Source organism: Hemitrygon akajei, chromosome 16 (genome assembly GCF_048418815.1).
Source record: "Hemitrygon akajei chromosome 16, sHemAka1.3, whole genome shotgun sequence".
Classification (NCBI taxonomy): domain Eukaryota; kingdom Metazoa; phylum Chordata; class Chondrichthyes; order Myliobatiformes; family Dasyatidae; genus Hemitrygon; species Hemitrygon akajei.
The window spans coordinates 18842326-18865669 of record NC_133139.1 but is presented as its reverse complement, the minus strand read 5'-3'; the positions used below and the strand labels follow the sequence as shown (position 1 = coordinate 18865669).

The 23344-nt window shown below is 42.6% G+C and overlaps 1 protein-coding gene across 3 annotated transcripts in view; it reads right to left on the bottom strand.

The window, feature by feature from the left end:
• The window catches only part of LOC140739794 (uncharacterized), a 126361-nt gene that overhangs the window by 71824 nt on the left and 31193 nt on the right, over positions 1-23344 (bottom strand). Inside the window, exon 1 of one of the 3 annotated variants that reach the window (XM_073068322.1) lies at positions 15098-15108. The exons of the other annotated variants lie outside the window; for them this stretch is intronic. The gene's annotated coding sequence lies outside the window, so the exon portion shown is untranslated. Of the gene's footprint in view, positions 1-15097; positions 15109-23344 lie in introns of those variants that run through there. 3 annotated transcript variants of the gene reach the window in all.

Sequence of the window (23344 nt, the reverse complement as noted above, 5' to 3'; positions counted from 1 at the left end):
AGCAAACAGTTTTAAAATAGGGTCATTTTGAGCGTCATTGTGCTCAAAAGCAGTGATTTTCGTCACTGATAGTTGGTGAGAATTAAGCAGTTAAGACATTTTAGAGTTGTTTTTCTCACTGTGGTATCAAGCGTTCAGGATAAAGATTTCAGAAATGACCAGGAGTGAAAACAAAACTATTTCACTCCTTCAATAAGTTAAAACCTACATAGAATTTGAAGATATCAACAATCATCTTGAATGTTACAATGAAAATGAAGATTGGACAATGCCACCATGGAAAGCATTGTATGAAGGCAGCCCATATTCTACATTCGGACTCTGCACTAATTTTGTCCATTTACAGTCAATCGAAAGAACTCAGCATTGTGCGGACTGTTGATCGTTACCCAACAATGACAGTGAAAGCCGTGTGGAAAAGATTTTAAAATGAGAAAGCCACTGCACTGAGGCATTTCCACTCTCTCGATCTCAGAATTCCAGGCCCAGTGCTACGAGCGGTCGTCACAGCCTGGGGTCTTCCTTGGTTGCGGGTGGATGACGATGACTTCTTCTGTGCCTTGTCACACCCTTCGCTCTCCACAGAGCTCTGCAGAACCAGCTTCCTTGTCATTGGATCTCACTGTAGACCTCATCCGCCCAGTCCACCGGAGCTGACTTCGTGTTCTAGGACAGCCATGTCCGTATTTCACTATGGCGCCCTCACTACCCTCAGCTGGTTTAGCCTGCCTGCCAAAGAGGTGTACTGGGGTGTGGTTACTGTCACTTGCAGACAGAGCCACAGGGAGAGCCGAGCGTCTGGTGAGAGAACTGCCCCAGGATGGACATGTCACGCTCCTTCCCCAGAGGTGCTACCGCTTCCTGGATAGCAGCACTCTGGATTAATTCCTCCATCGATAACTATTAGGAACTAATACACTGTTTAATGGTACTGTAGTAGCATTGGTAGTGTTCCAGTTTGTTATGTATTTTATTTAAATACGTAATTTATTACTCAGTTAAATATATGGCGTTTTGTCTTTTTTATATCTTTTTAATTATTTATTGAATTTGTTTAAATCTTACATCTGTTCCATAACTTGAGTGAGTAAAAATCTTTGTGTTGTGACTCCATTGCAATGTACTGTGTATTTAAAAGTCTAATGGCATGTAGAAAGAAGCTGTCCCGCAGCCTGTTGGTCCTGGGTTTAATGCTGTGGTACTATCTGCCAGACAGAAGCAGCTGGAACAGTTTGTGGTTGGGCTGACTGGTGTCCCCAATGATTTTCCAGGCCTTCTTTATGCACCTGCTGCTGTAAATGTCCTTAGCGGAGGGAAGTTCACATCCACAGATGTGCTGTGCTGCCCGTAGCACTCTCCGCAGTGCGCAGCGATCAAGGCTGATACATTTCCTATACAGGCAGTGATACAGCCAGTCAGGATGCTCTCAATGCTGCCCCTGTAGAAGGCATGTAACTTGGGCTAATTGGGCAGCTGCTTAATTGGGCCAAAATGAACTGGACTGAAGAGGAAGGGAGAAGATGCCAGAACGTATATATTCGGTGCTGAATAATGGTCTCAGCCCAAAATGTTGACTGCTTATTCGTTCTATAGATGCTGCCTGACCTGCTGAACTCCTCCAGTATTTTCTGTGTGTTGCTATATATATGTGTACAGATGTGTACATTATTGGATTCCCTTAAATTGGGACATGCCGGGACCAGTACATTTTGGCCCAATTAAGCAGCTGCCCAATTAGCCCAAGTTACATGCCTTCTACAGGGGCAGCATTGAGAGCATCCTGACTGGCTGTATCGCTGCCTGGTATAGGAAATGTATCAGCCTTTATCGCTGCGCACTGCGGAGAGTGCTACGGGCAGCACGGCACATCTGTGGATGTGAACTTCCCTCCGCTGAGGACATTTACAGCAGCAGGTGCATCTTCTGGCATCTTCTCCCTTCCTCTTCAGTCCTGAAGAAGGGTCTTGGCCTGAAATGACGACTGTTTATTCATATCTATATCTGTAGATAGATAGATATATTATTTATCTATCTATATATACATATACAGTTGACATTTCGGGCCAAGACTCTTCTTCAATACTGAAGAGGAAGGGAGAAGATGCCAGAACATATATACTCAGTCCTGAAGAAGGGCCTTGGCCTGAAATGTTGTTTGCGAGAAACAGAGAGAGATAGGAACAGAGGAGACAGAGAGAAGGAGAAGGAGAGGAGAAAGAAAAGAGGAAGGAGAGAAGGAGAACGGGGAGAAGGGGGAGAAGGGGAGAAGGAGAGAATGAGAAGGAGAGAAGGAGAAGGAGAGAGAAAGAGAAAGAGAGATTAGCAAATATAAAATTCATTAAGGTTTATGTTCATAGTTTAACAAGCTTAGATTTCTGCTATTAGGAAAGTACTTTGAGGAAATGTTTGGTGTTGAAAGGTTTGTTTACATTAATAATAAAATAGACAGTATTATGGGGACAAATGGGGTAGTGGATGTATTGAAAAGGATGATACTGTCTTTCACCTCTAGCCTCCAACCTTTCTTTGCTGCAATCTATTTCTATAAGCTTCTCCAGCACCACTGATCACAAAGGATTTTTATGTAGCCCCCACTTCCTTCGTACCACCATTAAGACCTTGCATTCATCATCTGCATTCCCTTGTATCTCTGAAGCTCTGGGAGTCTGTCCCTAAGGACAGCAGTTAGATATTCTGCCATCAGTTCCAGTGACCCAGCTGTGAACCTGAGCTCGAATGAGGCTTATACAACCACGAGAGTTGCCACTGGGAGCTCCAGTTTCTTTCCACATCTTAAAGATGAGCTGGTAAATTAACTGACTGCTGCAACTTACCTCTTGTGGCAGGTAATTGGCAAAAGAAAGCAAAAGGGGCCTTGTTGGATATGTGAGAAAGAATAAAAAGCAGAAATGCAGGAAGAATGGGATCAAGGTATGCTGTTTGGCAACTGGTGCTGAAATAAGTAAGAATAAGTAAGTAATCCTCTTTCTTTCCTTTAACACTAATACTTTGACCAAGCTTTTGCCCCCCACTTTCTTAATATCCTTGTCTTCAGCTTAGTGACAATTTCAGTCTGAATTCTGTGAAACATTCTCCTTTTCCAAGCCGTTTCTTGACATGAGGATGACTTGGCTCCTCTCCAGTTGAAGATCTGCAGGTGGGACATGTGATGCTTTATGGGATGGGAGTGCTGTGGTGTTTGGGATGTTCTTCACTTAATGCTAAGTTCGTTTGGCCTCTGTGTGCTCCCAGTATGCAGATTGAAGCTGCTCAGTGTCTCCCTGGATATTTCGTCTCCATTTCAAGAAATTACAGGCCAGAAATTCCCACAATTGGAGAGGACCTTTCTTCTCCCAAGAAGGGTTTGAGAACATCCTTGGTACATTTTGTCTGTCTCTCTGGAAATCACTACTCATAGGAATCTGTGCTAGAGTGCATGCTTCCAGAGTCTGGTGTAAGCAAAGTCATTTTATCAAAGCCTAGGTAGCAGATAATCCAATGGAGGAACTCTATGGCTCCCTGAATTCTTTCAGAAGATTGTTTGTTGCTCCAAATTCCAGCATTTACACTCACTTGTGTCTTTACCAAACCCTGGCACTGGTATTAATACTTGCGTATCTAATTCTTCCTAAGCACCAACTCTGCTCATCTCTCCATTCCACCTCCTCCTCACATTATCTTTACTCTCATCCAAGTTTTGGAATCTTTCTACCTCTCACTTCTATTCTTCTGATATTCAGGTTAGCCATTAAGTCTGGTACCTCTTCTTAAAACATCAGAATTTATTTTTAAACACAAGAAAGCCTGGAGATGCTCTAGATCCAAAGCAACACACACAAAATGCTGGAGGAACTCAGCACGTCTGGCATCATCCGTGGAAATGAATAAACAGTCATTTGGGGCAGAGATCCTTCTTCAGGACTGGAAAGGAAGGGGGACGACACCAGAAAAAAAAAAGTGGGATTGGGGGAGAGGAAGGAAGATAGCCGGAAGGTGATAGGTGAAGCCAGGTGGGTGGGAAAGGTCAAGGGCTGGAGAAGAAGGGATCTGATAGGAGACCATAGGAGAAAAGGAGGGAGGAAGGGACCCAGGAGCAAGTGATAGGCAGGTAAGACAAGGTAAAAGGTAAGAGTGGGGAATAGAGGTGGGGGTGGTAAGATTTATTTGTTGAAGAACACTTTTTTTCTGTTTTTGTTGCTGTCTTCTCTTATAATTGCCTCCGGTTTCTCTCTGCTGGTCTATTTATAAATCCTGAAATACTGCTTTGGGTCAAAGAATGAGAAAACCTAAGTTTATGCAAAGCCCATCCTTGTTGAATGAGGCCAAGGCTAATCTCAGCCATGTTTAGGTGAAACAGTCCTTAGGAACGTTCAGTGTACAGTATCTGCCTTTCCAAAACTGCCTGGCGAAAGAACACATGCGGAAGCCGTTGTAGGGAAACGTCAGATCTTAAAGTGTCAAACACTTAAACCCTCTTTACGAGCAATTATTATCAATCCTGGAACTCCTGTAATTTGAATCCTGGGATAACTTTATACTGCTCACAATTGGATTCTTGTGAACGTACCTCTGCCACAATATCTGAATGATGGGAGTTTGCATCATAAGGAGGATAAAGAAATTCGGCATGTCACTGTTGACTCTTACCAGTTTTTATCAATGCACCACAGAAAGCAGTCTGGATGCATAATTACTTGGTATGGCATTTGTCCTGCCCATGACTGCAGGAGACTATAGAGAGTTGTGAACACAGGAACCTATAGAGAGTTGTGAACACAGGAACCTATAGAGAGTTGTGACCACAGGAACCTATAGAGAGTTGTGAACACAGGAACCTATAGAGAGTTGTGACCACAAGAACCTATAGAGAGTTGTGACCACAGGAACCTATAGAGAGTTGTGAACACAGGAACCTATAGAGAGTTGTGACCACAGGAACTTATAGAGAGTTGTGAACACAGGAACCTATAGAGAGTTGTGAACACAGGAACCTATAGAGAGTTGTGACCACAGGAACCAGCCTCCCCTCTATGACTCTGTAGTTCTTTACCTCACTAAAGCAGCCAGCATCATCAAAGACCCCACCCAGCCTGGGCATTTTTTCTTCCTGCCCCCATCAGGAAGAAGATACAAATGCCTTAAAGTACATACCAGCTGGCTCAAGGACAGCTTCTCTCACACTGCTATCAAACCCTTGAGTGGACCACTTGTATGATAAGATGGACTTGGCCTTACAATCTACCTCGTTATGATCATGCACTTTATCGTTTACCTGTGCTGCATTTTTTCAGTAGCTTTTAGATTTTATTCCGGGCATTGTTATTGTTTTACCTTATTCTAGCTCAATGCACTGTGGATTGGTTTGATCTGTATGAACAATATGCAAGACAAGCTCTTCGCTGTATCTTGGCACATGTGCCAATAACAAACCAATACCAATACTGACAAGGACACTTATCCAGAACTGTCTTTTAAGGAAACCTCATTAAGACTCACTTTCTATTCTGAATTGACAATAACATTCTGTAAATCCAAGAATATTTCCTGACCCAAGCAGTAAATTGACATGAGGCAACAAAGAGGGTATTGTTTGCAGTGATTGGTACTGGTTCAGTATGGGTGAAACCCAGTTATGCTGTGAACAATTGCAATTACCTCCATTCAAAAGCAGAAAAGGAGCCTCATTAGTTGTTATCCGAGCATTACAGTCTGAATTATTACAGAGCAGAGGCCACCTCACAGCAGTTTCCCGAAGTACAGCCCAGTCAATTGCTTAACGTTTACAGGGTTAATGACAACCTATACACTTGACCCTGTCTTGTAAGAGTCCATTCTAGATATTCATTGAGACTTAATCACTGAAGCTCAAGTTACAGTGGAGTTAATTAATTACCTAAGGGTGAACACAATGCACAGATTTAATGAACTCTTAGCTCCTATAATCAATTCATCTCCAGCTTGGTAATAATATCGGTGTAAGTTTTTACATTCATTTTGCGGAGAGTAACAAGAACTCAAAGTTCAAGAGTTTATTTTGAAGAACAGCCTGGGCAGTCTGGCATTTCATCAGGACTGTATTGCAGTGTTGGCCTAGAATTTACGGGTAATTCACAGGAGTGGGTCTTGAGTGTAGAATCATTGACATAGCTGTAAAAGTGCCAGCTGATGGGCAACAGCAACTATCAGTCATTCAGTGCTCGGCCGCAATGGAAGAACATGGAAGACTGCAGATGCTGGAACGTGGAACTCATTGGGTTGAGTCGTATCAATGGGGGGGGGGGGGGGGGGAGACGGAGAGAAGAAATTGATATTTCGGGTCGAAACACCATATCCGGACACTGCAGAATGTTTATTCCTCTAGCTCACATTAGATTCTTGTGCTACCATGTCCCATGTGTCCTTGAGGCCTCTTGTTTGTTCAGCTCTTCGAACACAATTCCCTTTCATTAATGGCTTCATTGCCATTTCTTTCTCCTTTGATTCTGCCTTGAGTTTCCTGTCCCAGTCTCTCCCTCACTTGCATGGCATCTTAGAGAATTTGGAAATATCTCTGCTTTATTCCATTCATAGAACCTCAGAATCACCAAAGCAGAACATTGAATTCACTGAGGTAGGTCCTTGTAGAATAGTTTGTTCATTCCTATTCCGTCTATTCTATCCCCTCAGTCCTGCAAACTATATTCCCTCAAGCACTATGTATTTCCATTTTGAAAACTTATTTACACTTTACTGTATTAACTTTCACCTTTCTATTCTTACAATCCATCTACACCTGGAGGCTACGTTTTTAGGTGCCTCCTGTAGCTAATGAAATGGGCACTGAGTGTACATTCTTGGTCTTCTGCTGCTGTAGCCCATCCACATCGATGTCCAATGTGTTGTGCAATCAGGGGTGCTCTTCTGCATACCACTGTCATAACGCATGGTTACTTTAGTTACTGTCACCTTTCTGTCATTTAGAACCAGTCTTGCCATTCCTCTTTGAACTCCCCCATTGACAGGGCATTTGCACCATTCTCTGTAAACTCTAGAGATTGCTGAATGTGAACATCCCAGGAGATCAGCAATTTCTAAGATACTCAAACCTCCCCATCTGGCACCAACAATCAATCCATGGTGAAAGTCACTTAGATCACATTTCCCCCCATTCTGATGCTTGGTCTGAAAAACAACTGAACCTCTTGACCATGTCTGCATCCTTTTTTGCTGCCAAATAATTGGCTGAGTGTACAGGTACTGTACAGTATACAGGTTTACCTAATAAAATGACCTCTGAGTCTATATCCCCTTCCAGTCATCCCCAAGTGTTTAACACAGCACCAAGATTATCTCTAGCAAATTTTGTAATTTTCCCATCTCTGTTCAGAGCTATATCATTATTATATACCTAAGAAAGCAATGGTTCTGGTCAACACCACTGCCTTCCATTCTTCAGTGGAACATGGTTTATGCATTCTGTCCTTGAGAATATCCTTGCTGGACTATCTTCTTGAATCCATGGACCTCAGTTTAGCTCACTGTGTAAGGTGTGAGGTCTAAATGCAGATGTTCCTAATTCTGTTCCTGATTATTCCCATGTTAACAGTTCTTAACGCGTGAAGTAGCAGAAAAATATGTGACAAATTTCCAACCTTCCACAGCAGGTTTCACCTCTGTAACTTGCTAATCATTTGAGATCCACATCATTATTGTTTGTCCTAGCACCCACTTATGAGGTGATTAGAAAAGGGTATTGGAAGCTCTTGCAGTCAGTCACCTTGAAGGGAGTTCAGTTTAAAACGGATGGTCGTTGCCTCAAGAGCCATGAGGTAATGTTGAGACTCTATAGAACCCCGGTTAGACCAAATGGGAATATTGCCTTCAGTTCTGTTTGCCTCATTATAGGAAGGATTCAAAAGCTTAGGAGAGGGTGCAGAGAAGATTTACCAGAGTGCTGCCTGGACTGTGGGTGGCAGAGTGGAAATACGTCTCCACCAAAAGAAGTGTAAGGCTCTCCTTTCTTCCGCTAGCCTATAGGACACCCTTGGGAAAGGTGCAGCACCTGCTTGGCAACCCCGATCAGGGTCACGTGAAGTCATGGAAGCAGCTGGTACATATCATATCCAGGTTATGCGATCACCGGTGTCAGGCAGATGATCTCTGAAGAGTATTGATAATGGCTGGGGTCACCCATCTTGTGGAGTCACTTGTTACATACCAGCAACAATAGATCACAAATGAGTCAGGTTTTAATGTTAAAACCACTATCTTTATTAGTATCTACTCAAAATATAGAAACTTAGGTAGGTAGGTAGGTACTTTATTGTCACCAAACAATTGATACTAGAGCGTACAATCATCACAGTGATATTTGATTCTGTGCTTCGCACTCCCTGGAGTACAAATCGAAGTATATATAACAAAAATTTAAATTATAAATCATAATTAGAAAATAGAAAAGGGAAAGTACGGTAGTGCAAGTCAGGTCCGGATATTTGGAAGGTACGGCCCAGATCCGGGTCAGGATCCGTTCAGCAGTCTTATCACAGTTGGAAAGAAGCTGTTCCCAAATCTGGTCGTATGAGTCTTCAAGCTCCTGAACCTTCTCCCGGAGGGAAGAGGGACAGAAAGTGTGTTGGCTGGGTGGGTCGTGTCCATGATTATCCTGGCAACACTGCTCCGACAACGTGCGGTGTAAAGTGAGTCCAAGGATGGAAGATCGATTTGTGTGATGTGCTGGACTGTGTTCATGATCTTCTGCAGTTTCTTCCAGTCTTGGATAGGACAACTTCCATACCAGGTTGTGATGCACCCTAGAAGAATGCTTTCTACGGTGCACCTATAAAAATTAGTGAGGGTTTTAGGGGACAGGCCAAATTTCTTCAGCTTTCTCAGGAAGTAAAGGTGCTGGTGGGCCTTCTTGGCAGTGGACTCTGGTTGGTTAGACCAAGTCAGGTCATTTGTGATATTCACCCCAAGGAACTTATAGCTTTTGACCTGTTCCACCTGCGCACCACCGATATAGATGGGGTCATGCGGTCCGCTACTCCTTCTGAAGTCAACAGCCAATTCCTTCGTCTTGCTGACGTTGAGAGATTGGTTATTGTCTTCGCACCATGCCACCAGGTTCTTAATTTCCTCTCTGTACTCAGATACATCATTACCCAAGATACGGCCTACAACTGTGGTGTCATCAGCAAACTTATATATTGAGTTCGATGGAAACTTGGCTACACAATCATGGGTGTACAGTGAGTACAGCAAGGGGCTGAGTACACAGCCTTGAGGGGCACCGGTGCTCAGAGTGATTGTAGAGGAGAACTTGTCTCCTATTTTTACAGCCTGGGTCCTGTCTGTGAGGAAGTTGAAGATCCAGCTGCAGATCTGAGTGCTGAGACCCAGGTTCCGGAGCTTAGGAATCAGTTTATTTGGAATGATGGTATTAAAGGCAGAACTGTAGTCAATGAAAAGGAGTTAAGTGTGTGTGTGTGTGTGTGTGTGTGTGTGTGTGTGCGTGCGTGCGTGCGTGCGTGCGTGCCTCCACAGAATAAATGAGTGAGGGGAGAGATTTGTAAATCCACGTTAGAATGTAGAGAGAAGGCGGTTACGAAATAACAGTCGTCGAAGAGCTTATCCGTCGAGTCGTTCCAAAGTCCACATCGAAATATCACCAGGTGACAGTCACGACATATCCTTTCTTTCAAGTGGTTACCATATAACACACCCGAATCCAGGTAAGGGTTAACAACAGTGGTGCCACAGGATATTCCAACAAAAATCCACATACGGATTATACGAAGTGACAGTCACACATCCAATGCACGGTGTGCCATTAATCAACCCAAAACTTTGGCATGGGGAAGTAACAAACTTTACCCATTGGTGTAGCGAGCGGTTCCTGCTCGCAGTCCAAAGCCTTTCTCTCTCTCTCTCTCTCCCCCCTTACAACTGAACATCCCAGCAGTCCGTCACAGCTTGTTATACTGATATCATAGTCCTGCCTCATCCAAGCGTCTCTTAAAGTGACAGTCCACAGTGAACAGAATCTGTGGTCAAGTAATACACTGCCCAGAAGAAGGCAATGGCAATCCACTTCTGTAGATAAAATTGCCAAGAACAACCATGGTCATGAGACCATGATCAGCCCCATCTCGCGACACGGTACATAGTAATGGTAATGGTGATGATGATGAAGATGATGATGCCTACATTAGAGGGCATGTCTAATGAAGGTGGGTTGAGCTAAGAAACATAGGAGTTATATATCCCCATAACTCTTTACATTAGATTTTCTTGCCATTGATGGGAATGCCTTGATCAGAGGTGGGTGCATGCTACTGTGAGTCAGTACAGGCCAGTACAGATCAGTGTGGATCAATATGGGCCTGTGTAGATTGGTGTGGGTTAGTACGGGCCCATCTAGATTGGCATGGGTCAGTATGAATGAGTACAGATTGGTGTGGACTAGTTTGGGTCAGTACCGGCCATTATGGATTGCTGTGGATCAGTACGGGCTAGCCTAGATTGGTGTGGATCAGTACAGACCGGTACAGATCAGTGTGGATCAGTACGGGTCAGTACGGATTGGCGTCAATCAGTACGGGCCAGTACCGATCGGTGTGGATCAGTACGGGTCAGTACCGATCGGCGTCGATCAGTACGGGCCAGTACCGATCGGCGTGGATCAGTACGGGTCAGTACGGATCGGCATTGATCAGTACGGGCCAGTACCGATCGGCGTGGATCAGTACGGGCCAGTACCGATCGGCGTGGATCAGTACGGGTCAGTACGGATTGGCGTCGATCAGTACGGGCCAGTACTGATTGGTGTGGATTAATTCGTGTAAATACAGTTCACTGTAGATCAGTACGGGCCAGTACGGATCGGCGTGGATCAGTATGGGCTGTGGTGATATCACGTATCAGATGTCAGAACGTGATTGGACAGAGTTCGGAGCATGCGCAGAAATTAAAGTATGATCAAGAAGCTTGTATGGTTAAAATGTGGTTGCTGTTGCTGTTAAATAAAAGTTCTAGTTACGTTCTTCCAGAATATGTTTCTTTATGAGTAACCCACGGTACATATAAAGAACACAACATGGTGTCAGAAGTCGGTTTGGAAGAATAATACGTTCGCTAAACACAGGAGAAGTGAAGATAATCAAAAAAAAAAGAGCGCAAACCATTTTAGTGTTTGCTAACAGCTTCACAAATGGAAGGGTTGCAACCTCCGAAAACACTTCAGCTGACTGGGAGCGTAACTGAAAACTGGAGAAGATTTAAACAGCGATTTGAAATTTATTTATTGGCAATCGGAGCAGAAAATAAAATGGAAAAAAACAAAATTAGCGATTCTACTTCACGTAATATGGAATGATGCAATTGAGGTATATCATCATCTTACTTTTGAGAATGGAGATAATTTGAATCTAAAAGCGATAATCAACAAGTTTGAAGCAGTTTGTATACCGAAGCACAATGTGACGCATGAACAGTACAGATACTTTACATGTAAGCAGAAAACTGATCAAATGATTGATCAATTTGTTACTGAGTTGAGACACCACAGTAAAGCATGCGAGTTTGCAGAGCTTACAGACCGTCTCATTAAAGACAGAATCGTTTGTGGCATTCTGGATAATGGTTTGAGAGAAAGATTCTTTAGAGAACCAGGCGTAAATTTGGAAAAAGTTTTGATTCTCTACAAAGCTTCGGAAACCGTAAAATTGCAGGCTAAAGAGCTTTTTATTGAGAACTGCAGCGTGCATGCTGTGAATAACCGCGAACATGTTAGAAAAAATAATGAAGCAGCAACGAAACCGACTGAGAGCAAGACGTCATCTGAAAGAAAAAAACTTTGTGATCGCTGTGGGCGGGAGCACCAACCTAAAAAGAGTCCAGTGTACGGAAAAATGTGCAATCACTGTGGTAAGAGTAATCATTTTTCATGCTGTTGCAGAAGTAGAAAGGAAATAAAACACGTAAATGCAGTGCTTGAAAATGAACGTGAGGGGTTTTATATTGATGTGCTTTGTGAAAACAAAGAAAGTAACAACGACTGGACTATTCCATTGGAAGTGAACCAAAACATTATTCTGTTTAAACTGGATACTGGAGCACAAGTAAATGTTCTTGCAGAACCTGAGTTTAATGCATTAAAGCCAAGACCAAAGTTACATCAGACAAATATAAAAGTGACTGGGTATTCAGATGCAGACATTCCAGTTAAAGGAACATGTGTGGCAAAAGTATAACACAAAAATATTCTGCACACGCTTTCATTTGTGGTGGTGCAAAAGAATGTATAGTCAATATTGGGTTTCTCTTCCTGTGAGAGACTGAATTTGGTGAAAAGAGTCTTAGTCCTGGACAGTGACACAGAGTCAGAATACAGTGACTTGATGAAAGAGCAAGAGAGAACAAAATTTGATTCCAATGGAGCAAAAGTAAAAGAAGTCATAAAGAAAAATCCCAGACCCATCCCTTTGTTACCAGCATCTGACAAAGCATTGCCACTAAAATCAAACTTACAATACGGACCTGAAGCCAAAGAGTAACAAGAATCAGGATCCAATTGAAGAAACAAAAGCACAAGTGAAGGAACTGAGAAGTTTTATTGAAATGATGAAGTCTCAGTATAAAAAAGAGATTACACAGTTAACGAATGAATTGTGATTTCTTCTCAAAGACTCAAGAAAGAGCCAATTTCAGTTTCCATTAACTGATGCAGACCAGACAAAACATGAAAATAACAATGAAACACAAGAACTGTGTGAACCACTTAGAAGGTCGACTCGTGTTTGTAAACCCCCAGAGAGACTGATAGAGACCTGTTAAATTATGCATTTGTTATGATCTATGTTGCTAATTGTTTTCTTTTTAAGGAAAGGAAGATGTGATATCAAGTATCACGTGTCAGAATATGATTGGACCGAGTTCGAAGCATGTGCAGAAATGAAAGAATAATCTAGAAACTTGTATAGTTGCTGTTGCCATTAAATAAAAGTTTTAGTTATGTTCTTCCAGAATGTGTTTCTTTATGAGTAACCCACGGTACGTGTAAAGAACACAACACGGGCTAGTATGGATCGGCGTGGATCAGTATGAGCCCGTGTAGATTGGTATGGATCAGTACAGGCCAGTACAGATCGATCGGTGTAACTGTAATTGGCCAGTACATGAATCAGTAAGAGTGGCCAAGATAATCAGTAGAAATGGGTAAAATTAACAAGGTTAGGAATATCACTGTATGGGTAAGAAATTTAAGTTACTTCATTCCTGGTCTTGAAGAGGTAATGCTTAAACAGAGATGCTGTCTGCTCTTTCGGGTGGATATAACTGATTCCTTGGCACAATATTGAAGAACAGTGGATTCTGATAATCACACTTCAGCCCCCATCACTAATTGAGATTATTTGGTCATAATCAGGTTGTCATTGGTGGGACAGCATTTCTTTTATAACATCACACAAAATGCTGGAGTAACTCAGCACATCAGGCAGCTTCTATTGGAGGGGAATAACAAGTCGGCTTTTGGGGTCTGTCTCCAAAACATTGTCTGTTTATTACCCTTCATTAACGCTGCTTGACTTGCTGAGTTCCTTTGTGGGTGTTGCCCAAGATGTCCAACACCTGTAGAATCTCTTGTTCTACATAACATCAGGTCCGACATTTCAACAGAGCTGAAGAGCTTTCTGGGACATCCTGTATGGGCAAAAGGTATCACATCTTTCTGCACTGTGCCCTTCTGGGCTGTCCCTGCAATGTTACAGGGGAATAACCTGACTGCAAATAACATTGAGTCGTAACAAGCAAAATGTGAGACAGTAACTGCAGCCAGAGACAGAAATGTAGGTGTCACTTTGCTGTCATCTGGTGCACAAAGAAAGCCATTACATTCTAATCTATTGTGACACATTTAACAATTGTATTTTATCAAGCATCACGTCAGAGGTTCAAACAGTGAATTATTAAACAATTAATTTAGTCTTTGTCAATGTTTGAGGGTGCAATTTTGGTTCTGATTTTTGGAAAACTATTTCTCCACAACAGAAAGACATACCCATATGGCATCTGACAGAACCTCAGGCCAATTTAGGATGCTTGAAACAGTCATCAAGGTAATAAAGAAAACTTAAGGAAGAGTTGGAATTCAGGAGGTGTGGGAGGACCTTTCATTAGGAGAAGCTGTTACTTGAGGAGGGAGAGGGGTCACTCAGAGGAGAGTAGTTAGTCACTTGAGGAGAGAAAGCATTACTAGGAGGAGGAGAGCTGTCACCTGAGAGGGGAGGGAACTGTCACTCAAGTTGAGAGCTAGAATTATTGCTCAAGGAGTGAGCTATGATGGGGTGCCTCTGTTACTCCAGGACGGGTAAGGTTCGAGCTGGATTTAGGAATCCCATTAAGCACAAGAGTAATGATGGGGGTCAACCTCTATCACCTCAGTAGCAAACCCCCCTATTTCTGGAAGGATGATTTACAAACTGGCCTGCTCGGCTAGTCTAGTAAATGGAACACCTCAAGAATTCCAACACGGTCCCTGAAGTGCTGATTCTATAGGACTGACAGTCCTGAGGTTTAGCATCTGGAAACACAAGTTTAAATTCCTCCATAACATTCGTCTGGAATCAGTAATGACACAGATGAAATGATCAAAATTTTCATTACCGGTACTATATTGAGACGCAGCCCTTCGAGCCACGTTGACCAGTAACCCCCAATTTAACCTTAGCCTAATCACGGGACAATTTACGATGACCAATTAGCCTACCAGCTAGTATGTCTTTGGACTGTGGGTGGGAGGAGGTCAGAGTACCTGAGGAAACCCATGCAGTCAAGGGGGGGGCGGGGGGGGGGGGGGAAACATACAAACTCACTACAGGCCGCGGTGGGAATTGAACCCAGGTCACTGGCACTGTAAAGCGTTGTGCTAAAAACTACGCTACCCTGCAGCCCTAAATTTCCACAATCTTACCAAAATTCTTCAGGGAAAGTAACTAGCTGCCTCTGCTCCGTCTGGCCTTTGTTATCCCACACATCAAAAACAATATGACTGAACTATACTACGATATGCTCAGTTTAAAGGAAAATAGAATTGAGCGTTAAATACTGAACTTACCAGTGGCACCCACGGGATAAATAAATAAAAGGAAAGTCTGCTTATCCATGATCTGTTTTGATGCAGCCTCGGTGATGAACATTCTTGATGTTTCCACTAAATTTTCACCCACAGCAGAACAAGTATCAGAGCATCACATCAGCAGTTTATTGTGATTTGTTTGCACAAATTCAAAATTCTGATGGGTATCACAGAATGTGAAAGCCTCAGCCAAAACAAAATAAAAATCTTGTGGGTAATTCCATATTAAACCATTGGGTGACGCTATTGCCTTAAAAATACAATGGGCTTAATTGACACGATTCGGTTTTTGACATCAGTAACAAAGTGCTGGAAATACTCAGCGGGTCGGACTGCATTTGAGGGAGGAGAACCAGAGTCAATGCTTCAGACTGCGATCCCTCATCAGTACTGAAAAAAAAGGAGACGGGGAAACTTGTAAAGTCGCAGCGAAGGTGTGGGAGGTGGGGGTGTCTCTGATAGGGGAACGTAGTTGACGGGAAGATGGCTCTGTCAGGGTAAAATCAGGGTGTCCATAGCGATAAGGTTATCTGGTCACTGAGTGAAGGGGAGAAGTTAAGAGTGTGAGAACATAGTTAAAAGTACAACATTGTGAAAGTTTCCAGAGAAGTAGAAATTGCTCTATAGTGGTTAGCACAGTAGTATTACAGCACCAGCGACCTGGGTTGTATTCCCACTCCTGTCTCTAAGAGTTTGTACATTCTCCTCATGACTGCATGGGTTTCCTCCCACATCCCAAGGTAGGTTAACTGGTCACATGGGGATGATTACACACCATTATAGGTGAAGGACCTGGACTGAGTAGTGCTGTTCTGTGTTAAATGCTTTATATTCTGACGCTGTCTGTGTTGAGGAGTCTCAGTGATTTGTATGTGAACATAATGGCTTCCTCCCATATCCCATTAATGTTAATTTGTTAATTGATTACTGTATCTTGCTCCTGACCTAGGTTGGAGACTCCAGGTACAATTGATGGGCAGGTGAGAGAGAATACATTATTGGAATAGGCACACAAAATTGCTGGAGGAACTCAACAAGCCAGGCAGTTTCCATAGAAAAGAATAAATAGTCGACATTTCAGGCGGACACTGTTCTTCAGATGCAGGTTTCAAGTCAAGTCAAGTCACTTTTATTGTCATTTCAACCATAACTGCTGGTACAGTACATAGTAACAATGAGACAATGTTTTCTCAGGACCATGGTGTTACATGACACAATACAAAAACTAGACTGAACTACGTAACAAACAACACAGAGAAAGCTACACTAAACTACAGACCTACCCAGGACTGCATAAAATGCACAAAACAGTGCAGGCATTACAATAAATAATAAACAGGACAATAGGGCAGTAAGGTGTCAGTCCAGGCTCTGGGTATTGAGGAGTCTGATAGCTTGGGGGAAGAAACTGTTACATAGTCTGGTTGTGAGAGCTCGAATGCTTCGGAGCCTTTTCCCAGGCGGCAGGAGGGAGAAGAGTTTGTATGAGGGGTGCGTGGGGTCCTTCATAATGCTGTTTGCTTCGCGGATGCAGCGTGTAGTGTAAATGTCTGTAATGGCGGGAAGAGAGACCCCGACGATCTTCTCAGCTGACCTCACTATCCGCTGTAGGGCCTTGCGATCCCAGACTGTGCAGTTTCCGAACCAGGCAGTGATGCAGCTGCCTGGTTCCAGCATCTGCAGGTTTTCTCTTGTTTGTGATATGGAGTAGGTATGGGAATGGGATTGCTCTGAGAGCTAGTTTGGACATGATGAAGCGAGCGGCTTCCTCCTGTGAAGTTCTCAGCCCCCTATCTGAGAAAGGACGTACTTACGTTGGCGAGGGTTTAAAGGAGGTTCACAAAAATGATTCTGGGAGTGAAAGGGTTATCATATGAGGAGCGTTTGATGCCTTTGGTCTCTACTCACTGGAATTCGGAAGAACGAGGGGGGATCTCATTGAAATCTATCCGATATTGAAAGGCCTTGATAGAGTGGATATAGAGAGGATTTTACCTATGGTGAGCGAGTCACAGATCGGCGGACACATCTTCAGAGTGGAGGGACGTCCATTTAGAATGGAAATGAGTAGGATTTTCTTTAGCCAGAGAGTGGTGAATCTGTGGAATTTGTTGCCACAGGCGACTGTGGCGGCCAAGTCACTGAGTATATGTAAGGCAGAGGTTGATAGATTCTTGATTAGTCAGGACATGAAGGGAGACAGGGAGAGGCGGGAGACTGGGACTGAGGGGGAAGTGGATCAGCCACGATGAAATGGCGGAGCAGACTCGAGGGGTCGGATGGCCGAATACCGTTCCTTTGATTTATGCTTCAAGGAAATAAAACAAAAACCAGCTTTGAAGAAGGTCATTGTCTGGTGAGGGGAAAAAAAAACAGTACTTTGTTCTTTGCTTATTCCTGTCTCCAGTCTCCTCTCTATGGACGTTCCCTGTTCTGCCAACAATTTCCAGCAATCTCTCACTTGATTCCCTGACCCAGAGCTGTCACACGGGTGTCTGCTGGGCATATTAGAAAGCCTGCCTCTGAACAGCAGCTCGCACAATGTCCTAGATTCTTAAGCAAGTCAAAAGCAGTGAGTGTTCTGCCGGTTGGCGGAGGGTTGATATGTGCTAAGGGCAGAGAAAACTGCTCGGATCACTTCAGACATCAGCTCACAGGATGTCCCAGATTCATAAGCAGGTCAGATGTGGTGAGTGTGTTGATTGTCTGTTGCTGCAGGGTTTTTTTTTTGCGCGAAGGGGATAGGAATACTGTTTGAATCATCTCAGATGAAATCACTGCAGGATTAACCCCTCGCAAGCCTCCATCCATCCAGTTCAGAGCAGCCCAGCTAATCCATCAGATGAGTAGCTGGCAGATGCACTCCAGTCCCTCATCGAAGTCTCTTCTAGACCTGTCACCTGCATTCACCCTGTTGGCATCAATTTCCTTCTTTTAACTGTAGAGAGTAAAGGCAAGTCTGTTTATAGGACAATCCCAGCATCTTAGCAATCAGTCTGGTGAACCTTCATTGCACCCTCTCTATCATATTTGTCATTCGAGTTCTTGAAGAACATATTTAAAAAAAAATTAATTTCTCCGTGGGCATTCCCTGGATTAGAGAGTATTATAAGAAGAGCAACACACATAAAATGCTGAAGGAACTCAGCAGGTCAGGCAGCATCTACAGAGGGGAATAAACAGTTGATGCTTAGGGTTGAGATTCTTCATCAGGATCCATCAAAGTGTGGACTGTTTATTCCTCTCCGTTGATGCTGCCTGACCTGCTGAGCGCCTCCAGTATTTTGTATGTGTTGCTCTGGGGATAACTCTACTCAGCTTCACTTGCCACATCAGTGAAATGGTCCCACATCTATGGTCTCCCTTTCAAGGACTCTTCATCTCATGTTCTTGATGTTTAGTTATTATTATTTCTTTTTTTTACATTTGCACAAAGCGTTGTCTTTTGTACACTGGTTGAACACCCAAGTTAGTGCAATTTTTCATTGATGTTATTATGGATTGATTAAGTATGCTCACAACGAAATTAAACTCAGGGTTGAACATGGTGACGTATATGTACTTTGATAGTAAATTTACTTTTAACTTTGAATTTCCAGCATCTGAACAATCTTTTCTAGTCAAGAGATCATACAATTATAAGATAGGAGCAGAATGCTGGTTTTTCTTTTATTTCCTTGCAGCATAAAACACTCGGCCCTTCAAGTCTACTCTCCCATTTCATCATGGTTGATCCATTTTCCCTCTCAGCCCCAGTTTGCTGCTTTCTCCCCATATTCCTTCATGTCCTGACTAATCAAGGACCCATCACCTCTGCCTTAAATGTACCCAATGACGTGGCCTCCACAACCACCTGTGGAATGGGAGGTTGGCCAGACCTGGATTGCTTTCTCTGGAGTGCCAGAGGCTGAGGGGAGACTTCATAAAATACATAAATTATGTGAGGCATGGATAGGGAAGGTAGCTGGGGGAATACCTATAGTGGAGAGTATATTGACTGGCTGATTACAGCTTGGTATTACACCAATGCCCTTTATTGGAAAACATACAACAAGTAGTGGATACGGCCCAGTCCATCACCGATAAAGCCCCTTCCACCATGGAGAACATCTACATGAAGCATTGTCACAGGAAAGCAGCATCCATCATCAGAGGCTCTCACCACCCAGGACATGCTCTCTTCTTGGTGCTCCCATCAGGAAGAAGGTACAGGAGCATTTGGACTCACACCACCAGGCTCAGGAACAGTTATTATCTCTCAACCAGCTGGCTGGTGAACCAAAGGGGATAACTTCACTTGCCCCATCACTGAAGTGTTCACGTAGTCGACGAATAGACTCACTTTCAAGGAGTATTGCTCTCATGTTCTTGATAATTATTGCTTATTTATTTATTATTATTATAACTTTCCTTTTGTATCTGTATAGCTTGTCTTTTGAAAATTGGTTGAATACAGATGTTAATGCAGCCTTTCATTGATTCTATAATGGTTATTATCCTATTATGGATTTATTGAGTATGTTCATGAGAAAGTTAATTTCAGGGGTGGACATGATAATGTTTGATAATAAATTTACTTTGAACTTTGCACTTATGTCCAAAAACCTGACAGGGCATTCCATGTACCCATAACTCTCTGTTTAAAGATCTTACCTTGGACTTTACCCTATACTTTCCTCCAATCACCTGAAAATTCATGGTGTTTATATTAGCCATTGCTGTCCTTGGAAAATGTCGCTGGCTTTCCACTTCATCTATGCCTCTTATCATCTTGTACACCTCTGTCAAGTCACGTCTCACCCTCCTTTCTCCAAAGAGGGAATCCCTAGTTCACTCAACCTATATTCAGAATGCAGCATCCTAGTAATCCATCTAGGAGCCTCTGAAATGCTTCACGGTACTTGCCCCCATTGCACCCCTAGCAGTGTATTCCATGAATCCACAACTCTAAAATACTTGCCCTACATCTCATTTGAACGTCACCCCGCTCACCTTAAACCCGTGCATTCTAAACGTTAAAGTATTGATTATAAAAGACAATGGATTTAATTTCAGAAGATCTCAAGATACAAATGTCACACATTTTACACATTCATCAGTAGATAGATTCCAGTTAAAGCCTTTCTCCGCCTTATTATCTACTCTGGATCTCAGGACTTTTGATGGGTTGTATATGGTAACATACATGTACTTTGATAATAAATTTACTTTGGATTTTGAATGCCCAGCATCTGCAGAATCTTTTGTAGTCATAAGATGAGGTTGGACAAACGTAGATTGCTTTCTCAGGAGTTTCTCAGGAGAGACTTCATAAGAGTACATACATTATGACAAGTGTAGATAAGGCAGATAGCTGGGGGGGCGAGAAATATCAAATACTAGGTGGAATTGCTTCAAAGTGAGAGGGGAAATTTGAGAGAGTAGTAGGTGCCTGGAATGTGCGGCCAGGGGAGGTGGTAGAAGTAGATAGGATCACAATGTTTATGAGGTGTTTAGACAGACACATTCAGACAGTATGATGGAGGCATTTAAGATGCTCTTAAATATTTAACTATGGATCGTTGGAATAATGAAATACATAGTTGTATTCCACTTGAAAAAATTACATACAATCTAAGAAATGGATATGATATATTTTTGAAAATTTGGTTCCCATACTTACAAAAGATAGGATTAAATACATAGGTCCTTTGAAGATAAAATTATAAAGTAATTGGGAAAAGTAAAAATAAATATTAAAATTATTTTGAACCCCATGGAGCATGTGGGGATCCTCCAGTATCCAGGCAATCTTTCTCTTCTTTCTTTCTTTTTTTTTCTTTAGACAAGGCTTAAGGGGGGGGGGGGAGGGTTAAGGGGAGGGGGGAGGGTTAATATTATTTTTCTTACTATTTTATCATCACATTTATTCTTTGTAATTTTCTAAAATTTAATAAATAAATAATAATTTTTTAAAAAAGATGCTCTTAGATGAATTACCAGGAGATGCTGTATTATAACTATAGGTTGAGTGAACTAGGGATTTTCTTCTGAAGTAAAGGAGGAAGAGAGGTGACTTGACAGATGTACAAGATGACAAGAGACATAGATGGAGTGGACAGCCAGTGACTTTTTCCCCATTAACAGTCAGGGATTAGAAGGATAAAGACCCCACATGCAGGGGTTCAGCAGCACTGGAGCTTCTTAAACTCTTTCTGTGCACTGAAAACATAAATTTCTATGTTCATAAACAGAAAAGGTCCTGAAAAAGGATCTCGGCCCAAAACGTCAACTGTTTATTCACTTCCATGGATTCTGCCTGACTTGTTGAGTTCCTTCAGCATTTTGTGCATATTCCTTCAGATTTCCAGCATCTACAGACTTACCTTGTGTTTATAAACTTCTAATGTCTATAATCCGGCAAAGATTGATTCTCTGGCAGAGGAGTTGTGAAGCAGAGGACACAGACTTAAGATAATTGGTAAAAGAGTAAGATGGAAGAGAAGAGAATTTTCTCATTTGTTTCAGTCTAGCATGGGTTGATTGAAATAAATGCAACTGGAACTTTTAAAAGGGAATCGCAGGAAGACTCAAAGGAAGCAAAATAATATAACTGATTGACAAACCTCCCAAGAATTATCTTGATTGTCCCCCTTACCCAGTGATTCTCTCATGTCTCCAGGTCTACTATAACTTTCTCACCCTGCAATTCTCTCCCTTAACTTCAATCTACTTATCTGCTTCCCCCAATCCCTTGTCTGCATTGGAGTAAAGGCCTCTGTCCTACCATGCAAGATACCTAGGTCATTGGACAAAATGCACAATGGAGGACAATTGCCTAGGAGCCTTGTACAAAATGACTTACATTTTTTGGGGTGTTTAAGTGTCCTTGGTCATCAGGAATGGTGAAACATGCCTTTGAGTGTATAAACCATCAGATGGGTACTTGTGGGCTGGGACACAGATTGAGGCATCTTCCTGCAAGCACCTGGAACCTCATGGAAGAGGACAGTGAAGCTTTGACATGGCAGGGAGCTGCCTGGTATTCAGAAATTCGTGAGGCTGTAGTCCTAGAGGTGGTGGGCGAGGTGCAGGTGGCCGACATACTCTGGCCCATCAAATGCAAGTTCTACTGGCATAGAGACAAATGTTTTCCTGGACATCCTGACTTGCAACAACTTGTTAAAAATCCCTCGTGGTTTTTTTTTAATGTCTGTTTCTCACAAGTCCTTGATATTGAGTGCAATGAAGGCACACATCAATTCCTGGGATGGGGACTGCAGTTATTACCTGAACACAAGAAACAGGAGCCGGAGTCGGCCAACTGGTCCAACAAGCCTGCTCCACCATTCAATAAGATCTTGGCTGATCTGGCTGTGGACTCAGCAATACCTATTTCACCTGCCTTTTCTCCGTAACCCTTAATTCCTCTATAATGCAAAAATCTGTCTGTGTCTAAAATAAATTTAATGAGGTAGCCTTTACTGCTACACTAGGCAGAGAATACCACAGATTCACTACTCTGGGAAAAGCAGTTCTTCCTTAGCTTTGTCCTCAATATACTCCCCGGAATCTCGAGGCTATGTCCCTTAGTTACAGACTCATCTACCAGAGGAAGCAACTTTCCTGCCTCTATCTTATCACTTTCATAAATTTTATATATTTCTACAAGATTCCTTCTCATTCTTCTGAATACCAGCAAGTGTAAACCCAGGTGACTCAATTTCCCCTGACAGGCTATCTTCCTCATCTGTGGAATCAATGCAGTGAACCTTCTTCTGCAGTGCCTCCAAAGCCAATATATTTTTCCTCAAGTACTGCACATAGTACTCATTATCCCATATAGTTGTAGCACAACTATATGCTCCAAATCCCTCGAGCAATGAAGGCCAATGTTCTGATAAAGGGTCTTAGCCCAAAATATCAACTATTCACTCTTTCCCATAGACGCTGCCTGGCCTTATAAGCTCCCCTGTTGTTTTGCGTGTGTTGCTATGGATTTCCAGCATCTGCAGATTCTCTCATCCGACTCATATTCTACTTGTCTGCTTGATAACCTTTTTGCACCTGCGAACTTTTGTGATTCATGTACAATCACTTCCAAGCCCCTGAGCACAACAGTATGCTGCAACATTTTACCATTTAAATAATAATCAGATCTATTTTTCTTCCAAAACTTACATTTACCAACATTGTACTCCATCTAACAAACACCTTAGGAGATATGAAGCTGATGAAGCCTATTCT